General features: G+C 43.5%; 1 long non-coding RNA gene, 1 other non-coding gene and 1 pseudogene across 5 annotated transcripts; all 3 read left to right on the top strand.

Annotated features, from left to right (window-relative positions):
- Positions 1-769: 769 nt before the first annotated feature.
- LOC139581489 (uncharacterized) lies at positions 770-5,893 on the top strand. 4 transcript variants are annotated; one of them, XR_011676237.1, is made up of 14 exons: positions 770-892; positions 1,895-1,946; positions 2,159-2,213; positions 2,429-2,473; positions 2,721-2,809; positions 3,014-3,051; positions 3,231-3,295; positions 3,517-3,556; positions 3,731-3,783; positions 4,151-4,195; positions 4,443-4,526; positions 4,723-4,758; positions 4,937-5,020; positions 5,402-5,893. It is a non-coding gene; the product is annotated as an uncharacterized lncRNA (long non-coding RNA). The 4 variants fall into 4 exon arrangements; XR_011676236.1 differs by having other exon boundaries at positions 2,159-2,262; XR_011676239.1 differs by lacking the exon at positions 2,429-2,473.
- On the top strand, positions 1,419-1,619 carry LOC139581978 (small nucleolar RNA SNORA74). Its single transcript, XR_011676305.1, has one exon. It is a non-coding gene; the product is annotated as a small nucleolar RNA SNORA74 (small nucleolar RNA).
- Positions 5,894-6,439: 546 nt separating the features above from the next.
- The window catches only part of LOC139581488 (fibroblast growth factor receptor-like 1), a 50,361-nt pseudogene continuing 34,463 nt past the window's right edge, over positions 6,440-22,337 (top strand).

Below are 22,337 nucleotides of genomic sequence, written 5' to 3'. Positions count from 1 at the left end.
TGAAAAGGCCGAAACACCCTAGGAACCAAAGGTACACTACTGACGATGCGCTCCCCAAATTTCACCAGTCTCACTGTTCATGAACTCTTGGAAGTGCCTGCACAAAGGATAGTAACATCTCATCCTGTGTTCTTGGAATCATTATGCGAGAAATGTCGGTGGAAACGCTTTAATGCGCAAATATTTATGAATATTGATATAACAATCATATCCAGGCTGTATCACAACCGGTCGTGATTGGGAGGCCCATAGGGCGGCGCACAATTGGTCCGGGTTTGGCCGGTGTAAATAAGAATTTGTTCTTAAATGACTTGCCTAGTTAAATAAAGGTTACGTTTAAAAAATAAATCATATCGTAGTAAACTGCGTCACGCGATGACGTGTGGTCCTCCCACGACGACTCGTCGGGAAAGCGGGCAGTTTATTGCCGCGTTCAAGACAACTGGGAACTCGTAAATCTCCGACTTCAGTGTGTTCAAAACATCTGGGAAAAATCTATTTGAAGGGTCAGCCAACTCGGGCATTACCGCATTCAAAACAACTGGGAATTTGGAAAACATAGATGCTAGTGATCTTCAGGTCGGTAAGTCGGAGCTCTAGGAGGCCCGAGATCCCGAGTTGGATGACTGTTCAAATCGATTTCTCCCAGTCGGAACCTCCCCCCTTCAATGAACACATTGAAGTCGGATATTCCTGAGTTCTCAGTAGTTTTGAACGCGGCATAAGGTCACAGCTGCCAACGTTTCTTTCTTGGAGGTATAGACCTATCCCACAATTCACAGTGGAGCTGTAGTCTATGGTGCCAACAGGACTATAAATTTGCAAGGGGCTAGATTTCAGTCTTTTTTGTCTGACATGAGGATGAAGGAGAGACGTGTTCATTTGTCGTCTGGTAAGCTTTGCATGCTTTTAGGAAAGTTTGAATGAAAATCCAGTTATTCATGTGAACTTTGTAACTAACGTTAGCTAAATAAAACAATTGTGTGGAACTTGCAGAAGAGGCAAGGTAGGAATGCTAAATAAACAAACTATGCTGGCTAAACGCTAAGTTAACTAACGATAAGTAACTTAAATATACGATTAACGTTACCTTGTTCAGGTAGTTAAGTTAGTAGTTGCAATGGCTGCCATTTTACTATTGACTGTTTTGGAGAGGCAAGTTGGAAAGGCTAAATCATTGGCAAGTTTCACACGCAAGGCCGAGATGACACGTGGTGCCACGCAAAAGCTCGGCCAAGTTGGCTAAAACAATCATTCGCTACCATTTGTTTTGTCACAAGTGATATTTTTTTACCTACACATGTTGTCATCAGATATGGGAGGGCTGCAAGTGGGAGTTACTTGATCCCCTTCCAAGGTAGCTGTTTCCCATATCCTAACATTCTAGATGTACAAAATCACGATTGGCTAGTTAGTTACCCAGCAGTAGTCAGCTGTACAGGCCAGCCCCATGCCTGAGTTAGTGTTACACTGCTGGGAGAGAAAGGCTCTGCTAATTTGGCTTGGTCCAGCAGACGCTGTTTTAGTGGCTGTTGGTGCTGAACTGTAGCGGAGCTGTGCCCTTCTGAGAGTGGGCTGTGCCCTCACACTGGGGCAACCCTAGTAGAAGGGCTAACAAATATTTAATACAGCCACATCAGTAGTTGCTAGTGAGTTTATATTCTAAGTCATTTATTGATTAAGGAAATCCTGCTGAATGAATTCCAACTATTGAAGGTGAGAATAAGAATATTGTAAATGGGTGTGTTCTGACCAGTGATTTAACACATCATTCTTATGTATGGTGATGAACCTTTACCTTTGACACACAGCACCATTCTCAATGCTTGTCTACATAATACTTGATTATATGGCTTATAGCGCAAGGTCTAAGCATTCTTTCTTTGCATTTCAGGAAAACATTTATCTCAATTGAAGTCGCTTCAACTCTATTCAATATGTTTAAGGTGAGGATGGCTCAGTAGTTGTAGCTAAACTCCATGACCAAGTACATTACTGTGCAGTGATGTGAGCATTATAGCTTTAACCCAGCTTTCTTACTGATGGTGACGACTTTTCAAATCTGAGCACGTTATTAATGGCTGTTATGGCCGCTACATTGTGTGTTTGTGCTGTAAGGACTTTGATCATTCCTAACTAAATTATTTTGGTGTTTTAGGGAAACCTGACTGGAATATTACTTTACAACTCCATTGAAAAACACTCCATTGAAGGTGAGGATGGATCAGAATTATAACTCCATTGAAAAACACTCCATTGAAGGTGAGGATGGATCAGAATTATAGCTAAAAGACATGTGCTGTGATGAGGACATTTATCACCTACTTATTGTCTAGTGAAGAACCTTCGGAACCCTGAGCACAGTTCTTTCCTGAATACCTCACGTCTACATTCTGTGTATATATTAATATTTTCCTTCATCTTCCAGACAAAGCATTGTTGCTTTGACAGGATTTGATGGCTTGATTTAAAGGTAATGTGCCTATAACATGTGGAATGTCTTTTGGACCCAAGCTGTACTCATAATCATGGCAGAGGCTTCTTCCTCGTTGGTGATCTCTTTTCCTTGGGAGAATAACCCAGGACTTTGGCACAGTTTGAAGTAGTCTCCATCTACAACAATCTGACTAGAAGACCTGAGACACTTTTACTTGTAATATGTTGAAACTCTACTAATGTTGTGTTGCGGTGTAATGAGCTTGGTTTGTGTACCTCCACAGGATTGTTCCTGTCTGGACTTGAATGGGGGTATATAGACTTATGCATCCTGCAGGTGACTTCCTAAACTCCAGGCCAGACCAAGTGCAAGGTAATGAATGACCTTTTAACATAAGGTGATTTCTGAACCTAAATGGTACTGTCATGAACCTTATTGTGCGCTGATGAGAGCTTTATAGCTTTAACCCAGCTTTCTTACTGTTGGTGAAGACTAGTCAACTCTGAGCACATTTTTGTAATTGCTGTTACTGTGCACAGTATTTACTATAACTAATTCAATTTCTTTGCATTTCAGGACAACTTGCCAACTATGGAATGCTTCAACTATTCAAGGTGAGGATGGTTGATTTGTTGTAGCTGAAAGACATGTACTGTGCAATGATGATGACATTTATCACCTACTTATTGTCTAGTGAAGAACCTTCGGAACCCTGAGCACAACTTCCTGAATGGCTCTTACTGTCTATTCTTGTATGTATATGTTGCTCATAGGCTTTCTCTTCTCCCCACAGGAATAATGTAGACGAGACAGGAGATGCTTAGGCTGGATTGATGGCTCAATTGGAGTCGATGCAAGGTAATGCACTCAACATCTGAAGTGTTTTTCCAACTCAAACTGTACTTTAATAAACATTCTGTGCAGTGATGTGAGCATTATAGCTTTAACCCAGCTTTCTTACTGGTGGTGACGACTTTTCAATTCTGAGCACGTTATTAATGGCTGTTATGGCCGCTACATTGTATGTTTGTGCTGTAAGGACTTTGATCATTCCTAACTAAATTATTTTGGTTTTTCAGGGAAACCTGTATGAAATATTACTTTACACCTAAATTGAAGGTGAGTATGGATCAGAATTATAGCTGAAAGACATGTTCTGTGCTGTGATGATGACATTTATCACCTACTTATTGTCTAGTGAAGAACCTTCGGAACCCTGAGCACAACTCTTCCTGAATGACTCTTACTGTCCTTGTATGTATACGTTGCTCATAGGTTTTCTCCTTTCCTCAGGAATAATGGAGATGCTTGGGCTGGATTGATGGCTCAATTGGAGTCGCTGCAAGGTAATGCACTTTCAAATAGGGGATTTCTGAACCCAAATGGTACAGTGCACTGATGAGAGCTTCATAGCTTTAACCCAGCTTTCTTACTGTTATTGGAGACTTGTCAACACTGAGCACAGTTTGTAATGGCTGTTACTGTTTGCGTAGTATTTTACAAGGACTTTATTTTACTTATCAGGTAGACGTACACTTTAGTTGGATGCTACAGCTCCATTCAAGCTATGGATGGTTTATAATGAGTGTAGCTTAACATCACAACATCATTATTCACCTACTTATTGTGAAGAACCCTGAGCACAGTTCTTTCCTTAATGTCAGTCAACATTCTAATCTGTATTGTTCATATCCCTTTTCCTTCATCTTCCAGACAAAACATTGTTGCTTTGACAGGATTTGATGGCTTGATTTAAAGGTAATGTGCCTATAACATGTGGAATGTCTTTTGGACCCAAGCTGTACTCATAATCATGGCAGAGGCTTCTTCCTCGTTGGTGATCTCTTTTCCTTGGGAGAATAACCCAGGACTTTGGCACAGTTTGAAGTAGTCTCCATCTACAACAATCTGACTAGAAGACCTGAGACACTTTTACTTGTAATATGTTGAAACTCTACTAATGTTGTGTCGCTGTGTAATGAGCTTGGTTTGTGTACCTCCACAGGATTGTTCCTGTCTGGACTTGAATGGTGGTATATGGACTTATGCATCCTGCAGGTGACTCCCTAAACTCCAGACCAAGTTCAAGGTAATGACCTTTAAACATAAGGTGATTTCTGAACCTAAATGGTACTGTCATGAACCTTACTGTGCGCTGATGAGAGCTTTATAGCTTTAACCCAGCTTTCTTACTGTTGGTGAAGACTAGTCAACTCTGAGCACATATAATGGCTGTTACTATGTGCATAGTATTTATTATAACTAATTCGATTTCTTTGTTTCAGGAAAACTTGCAAGCTACATGATTTCAACTATTCAAGGTGAGGATGGTTGAGTTGTTGTAGCTGAAAGACATGTACTGTGCAATGATGATGACATTTATCACCTACTTATTGTCTAGTGAAGAACCTTCGGAACCCTGAGCACAGTTCTTTCCTGAATACCTCACGTCTACATTCTGTGTACAGATTGCTAATATTATTTTCCTTAATTTGACAGACAAAGGGGTGGCAGGTAGCCTAGTGGTTAAAGCGTTGGACTAGTAACCGAAAGGTTGCAAGATCGAATCCCCGAGCTGACAAGGTAAAAATCTGTCGTTCTGAACAAGGCAGTTACCCCACTGTTCCAAGGCCGTCATTCAAAATAAGAATTTGTTTACTGACTTAACCAAGTTAAATAAAGGTAAAATAAAACAAAGCATTGATTTGTTTGGACATGATTGACAGCTTGATTTAAAGGTAATGTGCCTATAACATGTGGAGTGTCTTCTGGACCCAAGCTGTACTCATAATCATGGCAGAGGCTACTTCCTCGTTGGTGATCTCAATTCCTTGGGAGAATAACCCAGGACTTTGGCACAGTTTGACGTAGTCTCCATCTACAACAATCTGACTAGAAGACCTGAGACACTTGTAATGTTGTATGTATACTAATATGTCTAATGAGATTTGTGTACCTCCACAGGATTGTTCCTGTTTGGACTTGAATGGGGTATATAGACTGCTGCATCCTGCAGGTGATGACAACGCCAGACCACTTTGCTCGACCACCACTGGCAGGGTTCAGTGATGTGCTGATCAATTGTCAATCCCTGTGGTTACATCTGTGGGGGTTGAAATATTTTTGGGCTGGGTTGAATGGTTTATTTAAAAAAAAATATATATAATCATGACTAATTCTTGAGCATTTCAGACAGGCTGAGATTATTTGGCATTTCTAACTTTTCATTTTGGTCGGTGCAGTCGAATATAAATCCCGCCAGTTGGGAGGGTTTAGTAATTGCGTGTGAACAAACAGCTGACCTGTACCACTAGTTCATATGATCATTGCATAATCCTGACATGTCAGTGTTTCTGAACAAATGTACCACAATGAAATGATTGTATTACCTCAATTGTGGGCCAAACTGCATGAAAGTGACTTTCAAATGGTGTAAAATAAAATAAATCCATAATTGATTGTTTTTGTTTGTTAAAAAGACGATAGTGCAACAGACTAATCAAATTGTGGTTACCCCAAATGAACCATGTACAATAAATGCGTTGGGGTGCAGAGTAGTGTAAGTGTTTAAAGGTCATATTTGGGGGGAGACAGTTTGGCAACCCGGGCCTTTAAATGGGTGCCAATAATACCTATTTGGCTGTCTAATTGGACGGTTTATTTGAAAATGGCAGGGAATAACGTTTTGCGACTAAGTCTGCGGTCTCGTGGGTAGATAATGCCACAAATTGTGCAAAGTTATTTAATGCATGAGCGGTATGAACCAACCCGGTGGGGGCGCCTGTGAGGTGCAGAGCTCGAGCCGGTCCAGGATTGGCCAATGGAATGCCACAGCTGTTCCTGGATAAACTCATGTTCCTCATGGCGAAAGGGATTCAGAAGGGCACACCAGGAATCAAGAGAGCAGTGCGCCCCAAAACGGAACTTTTGCTTTTTATGCGAGTGGCGTTTTTTAATCTTGTAAGCAGATACTACTTGGGCAGGTAGTCATTGATATATAAATTAATTTAAACGGAGGATAACCATACCGATATAATTGATTGTACAATACATTGGATTATTACGTCTGACTTGACAGTGGACCAATTGTTTACATCAGTTCAGTGGAAAGCATCTGGCTGGCAGAGGAGACCCAACATGTGAGTGTGCCCACTAATGTGCTCTCTTCACTGAAATTGTACATTCAATTATGTCAATGTGGAGATGTAATTTCAACGTAATTGAGTTAACTCAATCGGGGTTCTTACGTACGTTTGTCATTGAATTCTATATTTTGTCAATTTTTTCCCAGAACCGAATTAAACCGCAGTTGCTGAAAATGTTCTCTAAGGATGGATGTCTGGCTGTGTGTACAGTTATATTTATTCTGCGGTCATCAAGTGAGGCTAGAGGTAAGGGATCAACTTGTTACCTTTGTGCAGTGGATTCAAAGTCACAAATAACCTAAATGAAACATGGAAAGAATTATCAGTTTTCGTCTGTCCTCATTGATGTACAAATACATATGAAAATAGATATCCATATGAAAAGATTAATATGTGGATGTGATACTGCACCTTTTTGACAGATAATATATAATCTTTTACACTTTATATACGGCACCCAGTGGCGATCAGTGCTGTTTAAGATGACGGAGGAATCTTTTTTTAAATTTTTTTTACTAGCATGACCTTATTTCTATTACAGCATATTGGATGACTGTCATTCATATTCCATTCACCATGTTCAATGTAACATCGATAGATTTAGGCTACTACGTGATACTCAAATTTTCCCTATACCCATCATGAGGTTGTTGCAACCTAGCCTATGAATGAAAGTTTACAATGTAGCTGCACACAGTTTGAGAGAAAATGTTGAGGTGACAGACCACCTTGCACACTCTTACCTGCATCTAGCTGATCTAGGGTGTAGTCATTAGTCCAACAGTTTGCTTCCGTTTAAGAAACGTTTTTCAACAGAGTCGGCAGTATAGCCGTTACACCGGTGGGCCCCAGTGGAAATAAATAAATAAAACCAAACGTTTTCCTTGACTTAAGAGTTCCAGTGTTGTGCTGGATAGTCATAACCATATAGCTAACATAGCATTCCTCTGTTTGAGCCGGTTGTTTTGAGTAGGCTAAACTAGCTAGCTAAGTGATACTGAAAGTTAAAAAAAAAAGAAATCTCTGTTCAACTATTGTTTTTCTCTTTCAGTCAACCACTCACCACATTTTATGCACGGCAATGCTAGCTAGCTGTAGCTTATGCTTTCAGTACTAGATTCATTCTCAGATCCTTTGATTGGGTGGACAACATGTCAGTTCATGCTGCAAGAACTCTGATAGGTTGGAGCACGTCCTCTGGAAATTGTCATAATTACTGTGTAAGTCTATGGAAGGGGGTGAGAACCAAGAGCTTCCTAGTTTTTGTATTGAAGTCAATGTACCAAGCGGGGGACGAAAACTGGCTGTCCTCCAGCTAGACCATGCTGTTGAGGCCTCTGTAGACCTTAATTGCAAAACAGTGTGTTTTAAGAAATTATTTGGTGATGTGAATATATTTAGTAAAGTTTTATCTAAAAAGTACAACTTTTTTAAATGTTTTACCATTTTTATGAAATTCACTGAGGAGGATGGTCCTCCCCTTCCTCCTCTGAGGAGCCTCCGCAGAATTGGCACCATAGATCATACTGTGTTTCCAAGCAGAGACACTAGTTGATTATTGTTTATATATACAGTACCAGTCAAAAGTTTGGACACGCCTACTCATTCAAGGGTTTTTCTTTATTTTTACTATTTTCTACATTGTAGAATAATAGTTAAGACATCAGAACTATGAAATAACACATATGGAATCATGTAGTGACCAAAAAAGTGTTAAACAAATCAAAATATATTTTAGATTTTAGATTCTTCAAAGTAGCCACCCTTTGCCTTGATGACAGCTTTGCACACTCTTGGCATTCTCTCAACCAGCTTCATAAGGAATGATTTTCCAACAGTCTTGAAGGAGTCCAACTCATCCCAAACCATCTCAACTGGGTTGAAGTTGGGTGATTGTGGAGGCCAGGTCATCTGAGGCAGCACTCCATCACTCTCCTTGGTCAAATAGCCCTTACACAGCCTGCAGGTGTGTTTTGGGTCATTGTCCTGTTGAAAAACAAATGATAGTCCCACTAAGCGCAAACCAGATGGGATGGCGTGTCGATGCAGAATGCTGTGGAAGCCATGCTGGTTAACTGTGCCTTGAATTCTAAATAAATCAAAGACAATGTCACCAGCAAAGCACCCCCACACCATCACACCTCCTCCTCCATGCTTCATGGTGGGAACCACACATAGAGATCATCCGTTCACCTACTCTGCGTCTCACAGACATGGCGTTTGGAACCAAAAATCTCAAATTTGGACTCATCAGACCAAAGGACAGATTTCCACCGGTCTAATGTCCATTGCTTGTGTTTCTTGGCCCAAGCAAGTCTGTTCTTCTTATTGGTGTCCTTTAGTAGTGTTTTTTTTGCAGCAATTCGACCATGGAGGCCTGATTCACGCAGTCTCCTCTGAACAGTTGATGTTGAGATGTGTCTGTTACTTGAACTCTGTGAAGCATTTATTTGGGCTGCAATCTAAGTTAACTCTAATCAACTCATCCTCTGCAGCAGATGTACACTACTGTTCAAAAGTTTGGGGCCACTTAGAAATGTCCTTGTTTTTGAAAGAAAAGCACATTTATTTGTCCATTAAACTAATATAAAATTGATCAGAAATACAGTGTAGACATTGTTAATGTTGTAAATGACTATTGTAGCTGGAAACGGCAGATTTTTAATGTAATATCTACATAGGCGTACAGAGGCCCATTATCAGCAACCATCACTCTGTGTTCCAATGGCACTTTGTGTTAGCTAATCCAAGTTTATAATTTTAAAAGGCTAATTGATCATTAGAAAACCCTTTTGCAATTATGTTAGCACAGCTGAAAACTGTTGTGCTAATTAAAGAAGCAATAAAACTGGCCTTCTTTAGACTAGTTGAATATCTGGAGTATCAGCATTTGTGAGTTCGATTACGGGCTCAAAATGGCCAGAAACAAATAACTTTCTTCTGAAACACGTCAGTCTATTCTTGTTCTGAGAAATTAAGGCTTTTCCATTTGAGAAATTGCCAAGAAACTGAAGATCTCGTACAATGCTGTGTACTACTCCCTTCACAGAACTGTCTCTAACCAGAATAGAAAGAGGAGTGGGAGGCCCCAGTCCACAACTGAGCAAGAGGACAAGTACATTAGTGTCTAGTTTGTTTCTCAAACGCCTCACAAGTCCTCAAATGGCAGCTTCATTTAATAGTACCCGCAAAACACCAGTCTCAACATCAACAGTGAAGAGGCGACTCCAGGATGCTGGCCTTCCAGGCAGAGTTGCAAAGAAAAAGCCATATCTCAGACTGGCCAATAAAAATAAAAGATTAAGATGGGCAAAATAACACAGACACTGGACAGAGGAACTCTGCCTAGAAGGCCAGCATCACTGAGTCGCCTCTTCACTGTTAACATTGAGACTGGTGTTTTGCGGGTACTATTTAATGAAGCTGCCAGTTGAGGACTTGTGAGGCGTCTGTTTCTCAAAATAGACACTTTAATGTACAGTTTTCAGCTGTGCTAACATAATTGCAAAAGGGTTTTCTAATGATCAATTACCCTTTTAAAATTATAAACTTGGATTAGCAAACACAACTTGCCATTGGATCACAGGTGTGATGGTTGCTGATAATGGGCCTCTGTGCGCCTATGTAGATATTACATTAAATATCAGCCGTTTACAGCTACAATAGTCATTTACAACATTAACAATGTCTACACTGTATTTCTGATCAATTTAATGTTATTTTAATGGACAAAAAAAATGATTTTCTTTCAAAAACAAGGACATTTCTAAGTGACCCCAAACTTTTGAAAACGGTAGTGTATATACAGTGGGGAGAACAAGTATTTGATACACTGCCGATTTTGCAGGTTTTCCTACTTACAAAGCATGCAGAGGTCTGTAATTTCTATCATGGGTACACTTCAACTATGAGAGACGGAATCTAAAACAAAAATCCAGAAAATCACATTGTATGATTTTTAAGTAATTAATTTGCATTTTATTGCATGACATAAGTATTTGATACATCAGAAAAGCAGATCTTAATATTTGGTACAGAAACCTTTGTTTGCAATTACAGAGATCATACGTTTCCTGTAGTTCTTGACCAGGTTTGCACACACTGCAGCAGGGATTTTGGCCCACTCCTCCATACAGATCTTCTCCAGATCCTTCAGGTTTCGGGGCTGTCGCGGGGCTATACGGACTTTCAGCTCCCTCCAAAGATTTTCTATTGGGTTCAGGTCTGGAGACTGGCTAGGCCATTCCAGGACCTTGAGATGCTTCTTACGGCGCCACTCCTTAGTTGCCCTGGCTGTGTGTTTCGGGTCGTTGTCATGCTGGAAGACCCAGCCACGACCCATCTTCAATGCTCTTACTGAGGGAAGGAGGTTGTTGGCCAAGATCTCGCGATACATGGCCCCATCCATCCTCCCCTCAATACGGTGCAGTCATCCTGTACCCTTTGCAGAAAAGCATCCCCAAAGAATGATGTTTCCACCTCCATGCTTCACGGTTGGGATGGTGTTCTTGGGGTTGTACTCATCCTTCTTCTTCCTCCAAACACGGCGAGTGGAGTTTAGACCAAAAAGCTCTATTTTTGTCTCATCAGAACACATGACCTGCTCCCATTCCTCCTCTGGATCATCCAGATGGTCATTGGCAAACTTCAGACGGACCTGGACATGCGCTGGCTTGAGCAGGTGGACCTTGCGTGCGCTGCAGGATTTTAATCCATGACGGTGTAGTGTGTTACTAATGGTTTTCTTTGAGACTGTGGTCCCAGCTCTCTTCAGGTCATTGACCAGGTCCTGCCGTGTAGTTCTGGGCTGATAACTCACCTTCCTCATGATCATTGATGCCCCACGAGGTGAGATCTTGCATGGAGCCCCAGACCGAGGGTGATTGACCGTCATCTTGAACTTCTTCCATTTTCTAATAATTGCGCCAACAGTTGTTGCCTTCTCACCAAGCTGCTTGCCTATTGTCCTGTAGCCCATCCCAGCCTGTTGCATGTCTACAATTTTATCCCTGATGTCCTTATACAGCTCTCTGGTCTTGGCCATTGTGGAGAGGTTGGAGTCTGTTTGATTGAGTGTGTGGACAGGTGTTTTTTATACAGGTAACGAGTTCAAACAGGTGCAGTTAATACAGGTAATGAGTGGAGAACAGGAGGGCTTCTTAAAGAAAAACTAACAGGTCTGTGAGAGCCGGAATTCTTACTGGTTGGTAGGTGATCAAATACTTATGTCATGCAATAAAATGCAAATTAATTACTTAAAAATCATACAATGTGATTTTCTGGATTTTTGTTTTAGATTCCGTCTCTCACAGTTGAAGTGTACCTATGATAAAAATTACAGACCTCTACATGCTTTGTAAGTAGGAAAACCTGCAAAATCGGCAGTGTATCAAATACTTGTTCTCCCCACTGTATATATATAAACGCAACATATAAAGTATTGGTCCCATGTTTCCTGAGCTAAAATAAAAGATCCCAGAAATGTTCCATACTCACAATTTTTATTTCTCTCAAATGTTGTTTCATTCACTGTTAGTGAGCATTTCTCCTTTGCCAAGATAATCTAGCCACTTTACAGGTGTGGCATATCAAGAAGATGATTAAACAACATGATCATTACACCTTGTGCTTGGGACAATAAAAGGCCACACTAAAATGTGCAGTTTTGTCACACAACACAATGCCACAGATGTTTCAGGTTTTGAGGGAGCGTGCAATTGACATGCTGTCTGCAGGAATGTCCACCAGATCTGTTGCCAGATAATTGAATGTTAATTTCTCAACCATAAGCCACCTCCAATGTCATTTTAGAGAATTTGTCATATACGTACAACCGGTCTCACAACCACAGACCAAGTGTATGGCTTTGTGTGGGTGAGTGGTTTGCTGATGTCGACATTGTATGCCCCATGGTGGAGGTGGGATTACGGTATGGGCAGGCATAAACTACGGACAGCAAACAGAATTGCATTTTATCGATGGCCATTTAAATGCACAGAAATACCATGACGAGATCCTGAGGCCCATTGTTAGGCACATTTTCTGTAAGATATCTTTGACCAACTGATGCATATCTGTATTCCCAGTCAACTGAAATCCATAGATTAGAGCCTAATGAATTTATTTCAATTGACTGATTTCCTCATATGAATTGTAACTCAGTAAAGTCTTTGAAATTGTTGCATGTTGCGTTTATATTGTTGTTCAGTATATATATATATTTTTTCATTATTATTAATTTGTTTAACCTACAGTTGAAGTCGGAAGTGTACATACACTTAGGTTCGAGTCATTAAAACTTGTTTAATGCACACATTTCTTGTTAACAAACTATAGTCTTGGCAAGTCAGTTAGGACATCTACTTTGTGCATGACACAAGTCATTTTTCCAACAATTGTTTACCAACAGATTATTGCACTTATCACAATTCCAGTGGGTCAGAAGTTTACATACACTAAGTTGACTGTGCCTTTAAACAGCTTGGAAAATTCCCGAAAATGATGTCATGGCTTTAGAAGCTTTTGATAGGCTAATTTACATCATTTGAGTCAATTGGAGGTGTACCTGTGGATATATTTCAAGGCCTACCTTCAAACTCAGTGCCTCTTTGCTTGACATCATGGGAAAACCCAAAATAAATCAGCCAAGACCTCAGAAAAAAATTGTAGACCTCCACAAGTCTGGTTCATCCTTGGGGAGCAATTTCCAATTTCCAAACGCCTGAAGGTACCACATTCATGTGGTACCTTCAGGAAGAAGACGCGTTCTGTCTCTTAGAGATGAACATACTTTGGTGCGAAAAGTGCAAATCAATCCCAGAACAACAGCAAAGGACTTTGTGAAGATGCTGGAGGAAACAGGTACAAAAGTATCTATATCCACAGTAAAATTAGTCCTATATCGACATAACCTGAAAGGCCGCTCAGCAAGGAAGAAGCCACTGCTCCAAAACCGCCATAAAAAATCCAGACTACGGTTTGCAACTGCATATGGGGACAAAGATTGTACTATTTGGAGAAATGTCCTCTGGTCTGATGAAACAAAAATAGAACTGTTTGGCCATAATGACCATCGTTATGTTTGGAGGAAAAAGGGGGAAGCTTGCAAGCTGAAGAACACCATCCCAACCGTGAAGCACGGGGGTGGCAGCATCATGTTGTGGTGGTGCGTTGCTGAAGGAAGGACTGGTGCACTTCACAAAATAGATGGCATCATGAGGTAGGGAAACTATGTGGATATGTTGAAGCAACATCTCAAGACATCAGTCAGGAAGGTAAAGCTTGGTCGCAAATGGGTCTTCCAAATGGACAATGACCCCAAGCATACTTCCAAAGTTGTGGCAAAATGGCTTAAGGACAACAAAGTCAAGGTATTGGAGTGGCCATCACAAAGCCCTGACCTCAATCCAATAGAAAATTTGTGGGCAGAACTGAAAAAGCATGAGAGCAAGGAGGCCTACAAACCTGACTCAGTTACACCAGCTCTGTCAGGAGGAATGGGCCAAAATCCGTCCAACTTATTGTGGGAAGCTTGTGGAAGGCTACCCAAAACGTTTGACCCAAGTTAAACAATTTAAAGGCAATGCTACCAAATACTAATTGAGTGTATGTAAACTTCTGACACACTGGGAATGTGATGAAAGAAATAAAAGCTAAAATAAATCATTATCTCTACTATTATTCTGACATTTCACATTCCTAAAATAAAGTGGTGATCCTACTTGACCTAAGACCAGTAATGTTTACTAGAATTAAATGTCAGGAATTGTGAAAAACTGAGTTTAAATGTATTTGGCTAAGGTGTACGTAAACTTCCGACTTCAACTGTAATTATTCTCAGCAAATACTTAAGTTATTTTATTATCTAACAATTATGTTTACTCTACTTCCAATCGCACATTCAAATTTACTGTAAGGTCCAGAGAAACAGAAAAATCCTCTCAGTGGTAAATGTGTTTAATGAATAACTGCTCACCCAGAGAGAGTGGCCTGCGCTGTGTTTACAGACCACGGGGCTGCACATAAATGTGGCTTTTGAAGCAACCCAGTTTTTATCAGTGGAGGAAGGAGGCTGTCAGAGCGCAAGCATGCCTTTTCTTGGAGTTGCTGTGGAAATATAGAGGTACCTAAGTGTGTATCTCCTGCCAAGTTGAAAGCCGTTAACGTATATCAAAGCAGGGCTGATGACATCTGCTGGGCTGTGTGGGTAAACCAGGGGAACAAGTGTTGCTTTATACGGAGCAGAGAGGAGCTGTTGGTCTGGCCTCTGTGATCCTCTAGTCTACCCTGCTGACTCTAGTAGACTCAAGGCCACTGGCACTGACATTTCAAATCAAAATGTATTTGTCACATGCACCGAATACAACAGGTGTAGTAGACCTTACCGTTAAATGCTTACTTACAAGCCCTCAACCAACAATGCAATTTAAAAAATAATAAGAGTGAAGAAAAAATATTTACTAAATAAACTAAAGTAAAAAATAAAAGAGCAACAATAACGAGGCTATATATGGGGGGTACCGGTACTGAGTCAATGTGCCGGGCTACAGGTTAGTCAAGGAAATTGAGGTAATATGTACATGTAGATAGGGGTAAAGTGACTATGCATAGATAATATATAATAAACATTGAGTAGCAGAAGCTTAAAAAAAAAGGGTGGGTCAATGCAAATATTCCGGGTAGCCATTTGATTGGAGGTAGAAGCTGTTTAGAAGCCTTTTGGCGCTCCGGTACTGCTTCTCATGCGGTAGCTGAGAGAACAGTCTATGACTTGGGTGGCTGGAGTCTTTGGCAATTTTTAGGGCTATAGAGGTCCTGGATGGCAGGACGCTTGGCCCCAGTGATGTACTGGGCCTTGCGGTCGGAGGCCGAGAATTTGCCATACCAGACAGTGATGCAACCAGTCAGGATGCTCTTAATGTTGCAGCTATATAACCTTTTGAGGATCTGAGGACCCATGCCAAATCTTTTCAGTCTCCTGAGGGAGAATAGGTGTTTTCATGCCCTCTTCATGGTGTGAATGGACCATGATAGTTTGTTGGTGATGGGGACACCAAGGAACTTGAAACTCTCAACCTGCTCCACTACAGCTCCGTCGATGAGAATGGGGGCATGCTCGGCCCTCGTTTTCCTGTAGTCCACGATGTCCCCAGAATGGCGCTGTTGGTCTGGCCTCTGTGATCCTCTAGTCTACCCTGCTGACTCAGGGTCACTGGCACTGACATGTCCCCAGAATGGCAGGAAATAAAAACTAAATTCAGGAAACAACAAGCACAGTCCAAAATTAATGATTATTGTTTGTTTAATTTGAAGCAACATTACATTTTGTATTGCGTTATACCTCATTGGATGGGTATGGCCTATTTGAATTCCCTTTGGATATTAATGTTGAAATTAATTGACTAAATGTTGATTTGAGTGTCAATATTAGGTATACGGATTTATTGACTGTTTTTAAACCTTTTTATTCAGTTCAGTATGACACCTGTGATATGTTTCTAAAATTGACATACCGGCCTTACTGTAGAATTCTCACTTGTGTCTCAGGGTTTAAGTGTGATATCATCATCCAGGTGGGCTCTGACTAAAACTACCTGATGACATTCAGAGAGAGACTGCTGGGCTCTGACTTAAGCTACCTGATGACATTCAGAGAGAGACTGCTGGGCTCTGACTAAAGCTACCTGATGACATTCAGAGAGAGACTGCTGGGCTCTGACTTAAGCTACCTGATGACATTCAGAGAGAGACTGCTGGGCTCTGACTAAAGCTACCTGATGACATTCAGAGAGAGACTGCTGGGCTCTGACTAAAACTACCTGATGACATTCAGAGAGAGACTGCTGGGCTCTGACTTAAGCTACCTGATGACATTCAGAGAGAGACTGCTGGGCTCTGACTAAAGCTACCTGATGACATTCAGAGAGAGACTGCTGGGCTCTGACTTAAGCTACCTGATGACATTCAGAGAGAGACTGCTGGGCTCTGACTAAAGCTACCTGATGACATTCAGAGAGAGACTGCTGGGCTCTGACTAAAGCTACCTGATGACATTCAGAGAGAGACTTCTGGGCTCTGACTAAAGCTACCTGATGACATTCAGAGAGAGACTGCTGGGCTCTGACTAAAGCTACCTGATGACATTCAGAGAGAGACTGCTGGGCTCTGACTTAAGCTACCTGATGACATTCAGAGAGAGACTGCTGGGCTCTGACTAAAGCTACCTGATGACATTCAGAGAGAGACTGCTGGGCTCTGACTAAAGCTACCTGATGACATTCAGAGAGAGACTGCTGGGCTCTGACTAAAACTACCTGATGACATTCAGAGAGAGAGGCCACCACAAGACTGCTGGGCAAATCAGATCTTGACCTTATTCTGTGGATTAGTCCGTCCATTGTTCTCTCTGTTGATCCTCATGTCTGTTCACTGCACTCCTCTCACACTGTGTGTGTGTGTGTGTGTGTGTGTGTGTGTGTGTGTGTGTGTGTGTGTGTGTGTGTGTGTGTGTGTGTGTGTGTGTGTGTGTGTGTGTGTGTGTGTGTGTGTGTGTGTGTGTGTGTGTGTGGTAAAAGGGAAAACACTCTGTGTTGTTCTTAGATTGCTCCTTTCCTTTCTGCCTTGTCTGAGTCATCCTAGGAATGTCATGTCAGAGCCCAGGACGTTGGGAAACGTGTGTCTCTCTCCGGCAGTGTAGAGAGAGGTGCTATGCGGGAGGTTTGGAACGGGAACAGGTTCATTGTAAAGTACTGGTTTTGATCCAGGTGAGGGATGCAGCCTATTGGGTTTTGTCTCCGTTATGTACTGTTCCTTGCTGGCCTGATATACAAGTACCTCTTGTTATTCTGGTGGGTCAGATCAAGAGTTCACAATCCTCATTTCATTGAAATTTTATATAGTGTCAGTGTCATGCATTCAAGTATTTATGTTCGCACAAGAGAGAGTTTTTGGTGTTTTTGAACAGCTTCTACTTTTGTGTATGAGTGTGCTTGACATAACTGTTATCATACAGTGTTCACAGTTTCACCATGTGGGATTAATCCAAAATTCAGTTTTCCCTTGTTCACAGTATAAATCCTCCACTAATCATAGTTATGACTGCCAAGACTGTTATGAGCAGGGCTCGCGAAAGGAAGTCCAGGCAACATGTATGCCATTGACCGCTGATAAATACCAAGTCCATGCTGGCTGGCCCTCAATGAATGAAGAATGATGCTGCAGGAGCAGGCACATCACTGGGTGGGCTAGCATATATACGCTCCACACACCAGCAATCGAAGATAAAGTGTGAACACAGCCAATTTGTCGAATGTTCTTGTTCCTCCTCTCCCTGGTGCGTTGAGATAGTTCCTGTTTCTCACTGGCTCTTTGTGGTGTCTGGATTGGAAAGAAGTAGCCCACATTGACACCAGACACTAAGGCTCTAGGTAGCCTATCTACCACTGCCAGCCCAACCCAGCTCAGTTCCCCGATGCTCAGCCACTCTCACCCACTCTCACCCAGCGTCCATGGCTCTGTGCCGGACCGACATGCTCAGATGGGCTTGGAGATTGCTGGTTCTGAGCTGATTTAAAACTCCAAGTCAACCAGACCGTACCCAAAGCTAATAAATAGGAAGTTGTTTAATTAGTACTTCCACTCAGCGGTACAGAACTCTGAAGAAACGGTTTCTTTCTCCGACGCAGTGACAGTCATGTTTGTTCTTTTTCCTTTTTGTTGTCTTGGACATACATCAAAGAACCCACCTTGCGCTTTAGCCTCTCAATCTGAAAATGATTTTGAGGAGTCTAGTTGGTGTTAAATGAGACATAGTAACATGCTGCATTCTGCACAGTGTCAGTGAGGGAGTGTTTGTGCCATGGCCTCTCCTCCCAGAGACCTCACAGCACAACAAGGCCTTCTGGTCAATCAAGGCCTCTAAACAACCCTGTAACAACGTAATAAATAAATAGGAGATCATCGGATTCAGCTGATAGGCACGCAGCCAGGCTGCTGATTATACAGGCTCTGCTGAGCTATGGAGACTGACAATTGACTGGGGACTGGCTGGAGCCATGGGGACTGACTGGGAACTGGCTGGAGCCATGGGGACTGACTGGAGCCATGGGGACTGACTGGAGCCATGGGGACTGACTGGGAACTGGCTGGAGCCATGGGGACTGGCTGGAGCCATGGGGACTGACTGGAGCCATGGGGACTGACTGGGAACTGGCTGGAGCCATGGGGACTGGCTGGAGCCATGGGGACTGGCTGGAGCCATGGGGACTGACTGGAGCCATGGGGACTGGCTGGAGCCATGGGGACTGACTGGAGCCATGGGGACTGGCTGGAGCCATGGGGACTGACTGGAGCCATGGGGACTGACTGGGAACTGGCTGGAGCCATGGGGACTGGCTGGAGCCATGGGGACTGGCTGGAGCCATGGGGACTGACTGGAGCCATGGGGACTGACTGGAGCCATGGGGACTGACTGGGAACTGGCTGGAGCCATGGGGACTGACTGGAGCCATGGGACTGGCTGGAGCCATGGGGACTGGCTGGAGCCATGGGGACTGACTGGAGCCATGGGGACTGACTGGGAACTGGCTGGAGCCATGGGGACTGACTGGAGCCATGGGGCTGACTGGGGACTAACTGAAGCCACAGGGACTGACTGGGGACTGAATGAGGCCATGGGGACTGACTGGCACCATGGGGACTGACTGGGGACTGGGGATTGGACTGGCCTCTTCAGCCTCTGATGGCCAGCAGCGTAGTCTGGCACAAATCCACTTGTCAAGAGGGTGGAGGATGGATTGAACCCTGGACTTAAGTTTCTTTAAGTTTCCTGGTTACAACTTGTTTAGAAATAAACGTCCTCATATCCCAGTATGTTTGAGGTACAGTAGAAGGATTGCAGGCAGCTGCAAACTTGTCTTTTAAAACTGATTATTGTAATATTGTCTGTTTTGAGTCCACACTGTTCTGTCCATTCTCTTCTGTATTTCCCCTATCTTCAGAATATCTTCCATGTTCATCTCTTACCTGATCCATCTGAGTGCTATTTGCTAGTACCTCTTCCAGCTGTCTGTCTGATTATGTGCAGGGTCCTGTTTGAAAGTGTGCACACAGTTAAACAGTATCAGGTGCCGTCTGGGCTTCGCATCGAGGACCTGACAGTGTCTGAAGACACAAACAAGAGCTGTACCAGAGCTGGCTCTCCTCTGACTGCTGTCCTGCTGCCCTGTCCTGCTGCCCTGTCTTGCTACTCTGTTCTGCTGCTCTGTCCCTAACAGAGCTGAGTTCCAGTCTCATCCTGTAGACAGCCTGAAGACACAGGTAATGCGGAGGGATACCAGGAGGGCTTGGTGTGCCAGGAGAATGACTGATGTCAGCCAGGATATTATGTAGTGCTGATGTTTTTAGATTATCACTCATGGGTCAAGTTTAGAAGACAACTGAGTTTTTTGTCAATTGTGTAGATGAAGGAAACTCAGACCATTACTGTGGACCTATTGAAGCCTGTTGTCCACCAAGATGACCCTGCTAAAGGACAATATGTCAGGTGTTATACACTTAACACACACATGATCCCATTCAAAGTTAACACAAGCCCACCTTTCTCATATTGCGGTTTTTACTTTCTCTCTTCATTTTTGGCCTGGAAACGGACTGCTTGGCTGATGCTCCTGACTGTGTTCTCTGGCTCCATAAAGCCAGTGCTCCGTACAGCTAGTGCTCCGTACAGCTAGTGCTCCGTACAGCTAGTGCTCCGTTCAGCTAGTGCTCCGTACAGCTAGTGCTCCGTACAGCTAGTGCTCCGTACAGCTAGTGCTCCGTACAGCTAGTGCTCCGTACAGCTAGTGCTCCGTACAGCTAGTGCTCCGTACAGCTAGTGATCCGTACAGCTAGTGTTCCGTACAGCTAGTGCTCCGTACAGCTAGTGCTCCGTACAGCTAGTGCTCCGTACAGCTAGTGCTCCGTACAGCTAGTGCTCCGTACAGCTAGTGCTCCGTACAGCTAGTGCTCCGTACAGCTAGTGCTCCGTACAGCTAGTGCTCCGTACAGCTAGTGCTCCGTACAGCTAGTGCTCCGTACAGCTAGTGCTGCGTACAGCTAGTGCTCCGTACAGCTAGTGCTCCGTACAGCTAGTGCTCCGTACAGCTAGTGCTCCGTACAGCTAGTGCTCCGTACAGCTAGTGCTCCGTACAGCTAGTGCTAGTTAACCAACACATTTTCATTAGGGAGAAGCCTTCTTATTAGATTGGAACATGATGTTCATTGTGGCAGATCTCACAGTGTGTGAAGCACACACCAATGTGTTAACGTCCGGCTCTTACCAGTCCACATGAATTCAGCTTGCCAAATCCCATATTGTATCTCTCACTCCATATTTTTTCAATTCCACAGGAGAATTGTTTTGAAGTAGGTCCCAGCTTTCTTTGTTGTTGTGATCTCTGTTAAGCGTGCACACTTAAAACAAGTCTGTGGTGTTTCGCGTGAGGGGAAAGGAACTTAACGTAAACAAGCCAGTTAATGAGCTGCATTTGGTTTGAAGCATATTGCTCAAGCATGGCTATTTGAGAAGTGTTGGTATTTATAGAAGAGACATTAAAACACGAAGGAAGGAGAGCGGCTGGTGTTCAAACATTCCCTGGTTTCGATAAAGGCCCCCACTCTGCTGGAGGTCAGTGAGGTGTCAACCTTAGTGTGCCCTGGGTGTCTCTTTACCTGCCTGAGCCCGAAGCTGCACTGTTTGCACAGGTGGGAGAGGGTACCTTGGAGTGAATGAGAGATTGGAAAGACACTGTCATCCCTCCCTCCATTGTTCACTCCATTCCCGTGGATTTAGCTTGTCGGAGCAGCGCACTGGTACAAGACCAGGCCGAGTGTTCGTCACGACCAATTTGTTCTCATGTGGGGCCCCTCCTCCTAATAGAAGCTTGCTTTGTGGCAGTCTCTTTGTCCCATGGTAAAGGTGGGATTACACAGCATTTAACCAGGAGGATTACAGGAGCCTACCAACCAGCACCACTCCTCATAGCCCTACAATCTAGGCTTTTAAAATGTCACAGAAAAGACGCTGTGAATATGCCCATTCTGTGCGTTTGTCCCATTGACTCAGGGCGGCTTCTCTGTAGAATCCTGTGGTTTTCTCAGAACACCAACATTCCAGGCATTTAGAACCTGTGGCTCAACGGAAGGGCCTCCTTAATGGCCTTCATCCCTACTCAGCTGCTTCACCCATTCAATGGCAGCTAGAGCCCACTACTGCCTGGCCCTGGTTCAATGCCGTAGGTCAAACAATGTTATGGGACTAAGCAGCACAGAAAACATACATAGAGCTCACAGTGCTAATGAAAGGCCCCCCTGATGAAAGAGAGAGAGGGAGCGCCCACCCGGCCCCCCTGATGAAAGAGAAAGAGGGAGCGCCCACCCGGCTCCCCTGATGAAAGAGAGAGAGGGAGCGCCCACCCGGCTCCCCTGATGAAAGAGAGAGAGGGAGCGCCCACCCGGCCCCCCTGATGAAAGAGAAAGAGGGAGCGCCCACCCGGCCCCCCTGGTGAAAGAGAGAGAGGGAGCGCCCACCCGGCCCCCCTGATGAAAGAGAAAGAGGGAGCGCCCACCCGGCCCCCCTGATGAAAGAGGGAGAGGGAGCGCCCACCCGGCCCCCCTGATGAAAGAGAGAGAGGGAGCGCCCACCCAGCTCCCCTGATGAAAGAGAGAGAGGGAGCGCCCACCCGGCTCCCCTGATGAAAGAGAGAGAGGGAGCGCCC

This window comes from Salvelinus alpinus, chromosome 7 (genome assembly GCF_045679555.1).
Source record: "Salvelinus alpinus chromosome 7, SLU_Salpinus.1, whole genome shotgun sequence".
Lineage (NCBI taxonomy): Eukaryota > Metazoa > Chordata > Actinopteri > Salmoniformes > Salmonidae > Salvelinus > Salvelinus alpinus.
Note: the sequence above shows the minus strand (reverse complement) of the source record. Positions and strands in the feature narration are given on the sequence as shown.